Source organism: Macaca nemestrina, chromosome 4, assembly GCF_043159975.1.
Source record: "Macaca nemestrina isolate mMacNem1 chromosome 4, mMacNem.hap1, whole genome shotgun sequence".
Taxonomy (NCBI): Eukaryota; Metazoa; Chordata; class Mammalia; order Primates; family Cercopithecidae; genus Macaca; species Macaca nemestrina.
Window position 1 is genome coordinate 142,559,857 of NC_092128.1, and position 6,238 is coordinate 142,566,094.

A 6,238-nucleotide genomic window follows, 5' to 3' on the forward strand; every position below is an offset into this window, starting at 1 on the left:
AGAGCAAAACTCCATCTCATAAAAATAAATAATAATAATGATTTGGGACCCGGTGTGGTGGCTCACACCTGTAATCCTAGCACTTTGGGAGGCCGAGAAAGGCAGATCACTTCAGTCCAGGAGTTCAAGACAAGCCTGGGCAACATGGCGAGACTCCGTCTCCACAGAATATACACAAATAGCTGGGTGTGACAACACACACCTGTAGTCCCAGTTACTTGAAAGGCTGAGGTGAAAGAATCCCTTGAGTCCAAGATATGGAGGTTGCAGGGAACCGAGATCACACCACTGCACTCTAGCCTGGGTGACAGAGCAAGACCTGTCTCAAAAACTAACAATAATTTAATGTGAACTCTGTTTCAACATAGTGTCGTTTATCCTAAGTGTTATTGTTAACATCTAGGTTTCACTCCTTTTACTTCTAAATAATGCTGCAGTGATAAACTTTGTTTAAAGACCTCCTGCTCCTTCCTTCTTTGAATTATCTCCACAACATATATTTCCAGACATAGGATCAAAAAACACAGATATTTTCAATTTTTATTGGTGTTACCAAGTTGCTTCTCCCTCAGTTCTTTGGTTTCCCTGAAGCTCCAGCCATCTTTATTTTTAAAACATGTTTTGTAAAATTTATTTTTTATTGTAATGATAATCTTCTTTATTGTAATGATAATCATTACATTACATTAATATAATGTATTAATATATGTAATATAATGTACATTACATTAATATAATCATTACATTAATATAATGATAATCATTACATTAATCATGTAATGACAATAATTAGAAAAATTGCTAATAGTTACATATTAGTACCTATTACCTTAAATTTTACTCTTTTTAATTTCCTTTTATTGCTCATTTACTTATTAAGATCCCGATAATAGTACATTTTTATATATGTTACAAACATTTTATGCATTCTTTATCCTATTTTGTTAGTGTTACAAATTTGTATTGTATTTTTATACTTTTAGAGTTAAATCCATCCATTGTTACCTTTGCATTTTATTTTTCTTCTTTTTTAAAGATCTTGTTGCATACCAATGCTTTTGTATTTTAATTGTTAATATTCCATTACCTGTCAGCTCTTTTGATTTGGTTCATTAAAAATACATGCAACTCTTCTATCTGAAATTGATTTGTTATGAGATAAATTATAAATCTAAATCATTCTCAGTAGTTCTGTCAAGTTTGCCCAGTTCCATATCTAAGTATTTATCTTGCAGAAGTACAAAGATGTGTGCACATGGATATTCATAGCAGAACAGTGTGAAATAGCCAAAAAAAAAAAAAAAAGGAGTTAGCTTAGAAGTAGATAATGGTTGAATAAATTAGAAAATACTATGAAATACTACGTAGCCATTAAAGGAAAAAGGAGATCTATATTTATATCCTAGAAAGATAAAGACACTATTTAGTGAAAAATGCAAATTTTGGTATAATAAATATAGGACAAACATGTTTGTATACATGCATGTAAATGCATAGAAAAGGGTCTGGTGGTTGGGAGGAGGGAGAAATTTCACTCTGTATTCTGCATATTTCCGTTTTGCTGGATTTCTAGAGAAGAATATGAAGTACAAGCCCAAATGCAAGGCATTTTCCCTTAAAGGCAAAGAACCTAAGAAAAGCCTTTAATTAGATTAACTTTTGAAGATAGAGGTGCTACAGCCAAATTTTTGTTTTACCATTAATTTAATGCCATGGTATATACATATTTTAAATCATATGTATCATATGTGTTTTTTCATTCGCATTTTTTGACTTGCATTTAGATGCTTCACATGCTTTTTAATGTTGGTGTCTTTGTGGGAGGCACATTTGAACTAACCCAACAGTTTCCAGAGCATGACATCTGTACTCACTTCTAAGCTGTTTGAGATATATTTTTAATTTAATTTTTTCATAGGTAATCCATTCACATGGCTCAAAACTTTTAAAAAAGGACAGGATGCAGTGACTCATGCCTATAATTCCAGCATATTGGGAGGTCAACATGGGTGGATCACGAGGTGAGGAGTTCAAGACCAGCCTGGCCAACACAGTGAAACCCCATCTGTACTAAAAATACAAAAACCAGCCAAGCGTGGTGATGCACACCTGTAATACCAGCTACTTGGGAGGCTGAGGCAGGAGAATTGCTTGAACCCGGGAGGTGGAGGTTGCAGTGAGCTGACATCACGCCATTGTACTCCAGCCTGGGTGACAGAGTGAGACTCCTTTAGAAAAAAATATATATGTATAAAATGTTACACAAAGAAAAATCTGTCCCACCCCTTCTCTTTTTCCCTGGTTTCCACTGCTCCTCAGCCCCAACTGGTAGCTTGTTATTATTTTAGAGTTTCTTTTTGCATATACGAGAAAGTACACATACACAATCTTAATTTTCCTCCTTTTTAAAATATAAAAGGCAGATGCTATACCCACTGTTCTACAGCTTGCATGTTCTTTTCTTTTTTTGTTTGATGGATATATAGTGGTGATTTTTCCATATCAGTTTATTAAATGTCTTCATTCTTTTTTACAGCTGCAGAATAATCCATTGCATAATTGTACCATCATTTATTTAGAGTTACAGCACATTTTAAATTCCATTGGGAATTTTACCCTGAGCCACAAGTACCTAGTTGCATTACGGTAGTATTTAACGGAGAGCTGGTATTTATACACTATTCTAGTGCTTTAACCCTGCATTATCTCAGCTCATTTAACTGTCCAGCAGTCTTGGGAAGTAAGCATGATTGTCATCCCAATTTTACAGTTGAGAAAAGAGAGGCATGCAGGAAGAAATAACTTGCCCATCTCATTTTGAAATTAACTTTCTTAGATAAAATTGTGACCGCATTAATTTTGAAATGTTAGTTGTTTAGCATAGGTGAAGTCAGCAAACTTTTTCAGTAAAGGGCCTGGCAGAAAATTGACTTTGCCAGTTGCTGCAGCCATTCAACTCTGTCTTCTAGCTTGAAAGCAGTCACAGACATTACATAAATGAATGAGCATGGCTGAGTGCCAATAAAACTTTATTTACTAAAGCAGGTAGCTGGCCAGATTTGCTAGTCCCTGCAGTAATTCAGCAGCACCTTAGTCTTGAAGTGCCCTATGAAAGCATCTAGTCCCGTGGCTGTGGCCGAGCCAGCCCAGCCAGCCCATAGGCGTCTTCTTGTTGCTTTTCTTTTTGCCAACAGGCACCGGGATTTCGGCTCTTTAATTGACTTCTTTAAACCTGCTCCCATCTGTTATTTTGTTCCTGTTTCTGTTATCCTTATCCATGAGTCATTGGGTAGGAGGGCCGTTTAACATGCTCTGCCTTCTCTGTCCTTGAAAATAAATGCACATATTCTCCATACTGTTGGCCACAGGAAACTAAAAACAATACATGTGAAGATAGAGTCCAGAATTCAGGTGCTTTTTTTCCTTTTATTATTATTATTTTTTGTTGTTGTTGTTGAGACAGAGTCTCGCTCGGTGGCCCAGGCTGGAGTGCAGTGGTGTGATCTGGGCTCACTGCAAGGTCAGCCTCCTGGGTTCACACCATTCTCCTGGCTCAGCCTCCTGAGTAGCTGGGACTACAGGTGCCCACCACCACGCCTGGCTAATATTGTTGTATTTTTAGTAGAGACAGGGTTTCACCATGTTAGCCAGGATGGTCTCGATCTCCTGACCTTGTGATCTGCCCGCCTCAGCCTCCCAAAGTGCTGGGATTACAGGCTTGAGCCACTGCACCTGGCGCCCTCCACCTTTTTTTTTTTTTTTTTTTTTTTTTTTTTTTGAGACAGAGTCTCATTCTGTCCCTCAGGCTGGAGTGCAGTGGCACAATCTCAGCTCACTGCAACCTCCGCCTCCTGGGTTCAAGTAATTCTCATGCCTCAGCCTCCCTTGTAGCTGGGATTACAAGTGTACAATACCATGCCCACCTTTTTTTTTTTTTTTTTTTTGGTATGTTTTAGTAGAGACAGGGTTTCACCATGTTGGCCAGGTTGGTCTCAAACTCCTGACCTCAAATGATCTCCCTGCCTCAGCCTCCCAAAGTGCTAGGATTACAGGCATGAGTGACCGTGCATGGTTTTAGGTGCCTTTTTGTATTGAGAACCTGGGGTTAGCACACATGTCCACCATTTTTCTTGATCAGTTTTGACCCACATGGAGCCAACGAGCTAAATATGGTTTCCCTTATCCACCTCACCTCTCATTGTGGATTTTTAATCAATCTAATCTAAACATGGAAAAGCAAATTTTACTTTCCACAGATGGGGAGGCTGTAGTGAAAACCAGAGAAGGTTCTCACCAAATGTGTGCAGCTCGGAAGAAAAAGGCTGCGGTCCTCACGTCCCTTTATTCATTTGGTGTCTCGGGGCTGTTGATGTTACAAGTCAGCTTCATTGCTTAATGTGATTGTGAGACTGCATATTTGCTTTGTGTGCATATTTTCAACTAGGTTAGTTTGTGAAATTAGTAATATTTCACCTGAAAGACTGAGAAATCAAAAACATTGCAGCTATAAAACTGGTATTTGGCCAGGCATGGTGGCCCACGCCTGTAATCCTAGAACTTTGGGAGGCTGAGGCAGGAGGATCACCTGAAGTTAGGAGTTGGAGACCAACCTGACCAACATGGTGAAAGCCCGTCTCTACTGAAAATAAAAAATTAGCCAGGCATGGTGGCACGTGCCTGTAATCCTGGCTACTTTGGAGGCTGAGGCAGGAGAATTGCTTAAACTCAAAGAGGAGAGGGTTGCATGAGTTGAGATTGTGCCATTATACTCCAGCCTGGGCGATACAGTGAGACTCTGTCTCAAAAAAAAAAAAAAAAAAAGTAAAAAAACTGGCATTTTGCTAGAGTCAACCTGTATAATTTTAAAGAAACAAACCAGTATTCTGTTCTCAATTTTCAGAGTTTGGCAGGAAGATCAGTATTCAAACACCGCAGCAAGTCACACAGTGTTAGTCCTTGTCACTCAGAAAGCCTCTCTGCAGCGCCAAGGCCTGATTGAGCCCGCGTCTCTTCTCTTACAGGCATGACAGCAAGCGCGGTGGCGGCTTTGATCCTCATGACGTCCTCCATCATGTCGGTCGTGGGGTCCCTGTACCTGGCCTACATTCTGTACTTTGTGCTGAAGGAGTTCTGCATCATCTGCGTCGTCACGTACGTGCTGAACTTCCTTCTTCTCATTATCAACTACAAATGACTAGTTTACTTGAACGAGGCCTGGAAGTGGCAGCTGCAGCCCAAGCAGGACTGACGCCCGACAGACTCTGCCCTGACAGTCTCAAGCCCCTTTTCCATTCAGTTTATTTTGCAGCAGGTTTTTATATATTATATTATATATAGTATATATATATAATATATATTGGAGCTATAAAACGGCATTTGGCTGGGCATGGCGGCCCATGCCTGTAATCCCAGGACTTTGGGAGGCCGAGGTGGGTGGATCACCTGAGGTTAGGAGTGGGAGACCATCCTGGCCAACATGGCCAATATATTTTATATATAGTATATATTATATATAATATTTTATATATAGTACATATTACATATAGTAATATATTTTATATATTATATAATATATGTTTATATAGTTTATATATTATATATTTATATATTATAGATGTTTTATGTGTGTGTGTATATATATATTATATTTTTTCAAAGCATATACTTCAAATCAGAACTGATGCACCATCCTTGCCTTACCGGAGCCCGTGAAGAGAGGGAGGAGAGATTCCTTAAGGAAAGACTGTGCTCTGGGAGGGGGTAGGTGGCGTCATTTCGGGGTGTAAAGCCATGGAATGCTGATTTGTAGGCAGAGTTGTTTAAGGAGGTCTTGTCACACTCAGTGGCATCCGTTATGATAAAGCCAATGGGCGTTTACACTCATCTGCCCATTTCTGTCAAGACCCTATGGCTGAGGTCAGAACGATGTCCTGGGAGAACCAGTTACCTCTAACCTTCCAGTTCAGACACTGCCAGCTTAACTATGTGGAAACTGGCTCACAGACCCTGCTAAGTGCTGCAGCATGACAGCGTTTCTATGAATTTGTTGGTACATGTGGGACTTTAGCTCGTCTGAGGAGTCGAACGGCAGCTGTGAAAGTCTTCTACTCACTCCCTGTTGAGGCTGGCCCGGTTTGCTACACAAACACGGCGGCCCTAGGACCATGGGGCTATTTCTGCAGATGCCCTCCGGAACCAGCTGCTCTGAACATGGTGGGGGTGTTGGAGCAGCAGTTTC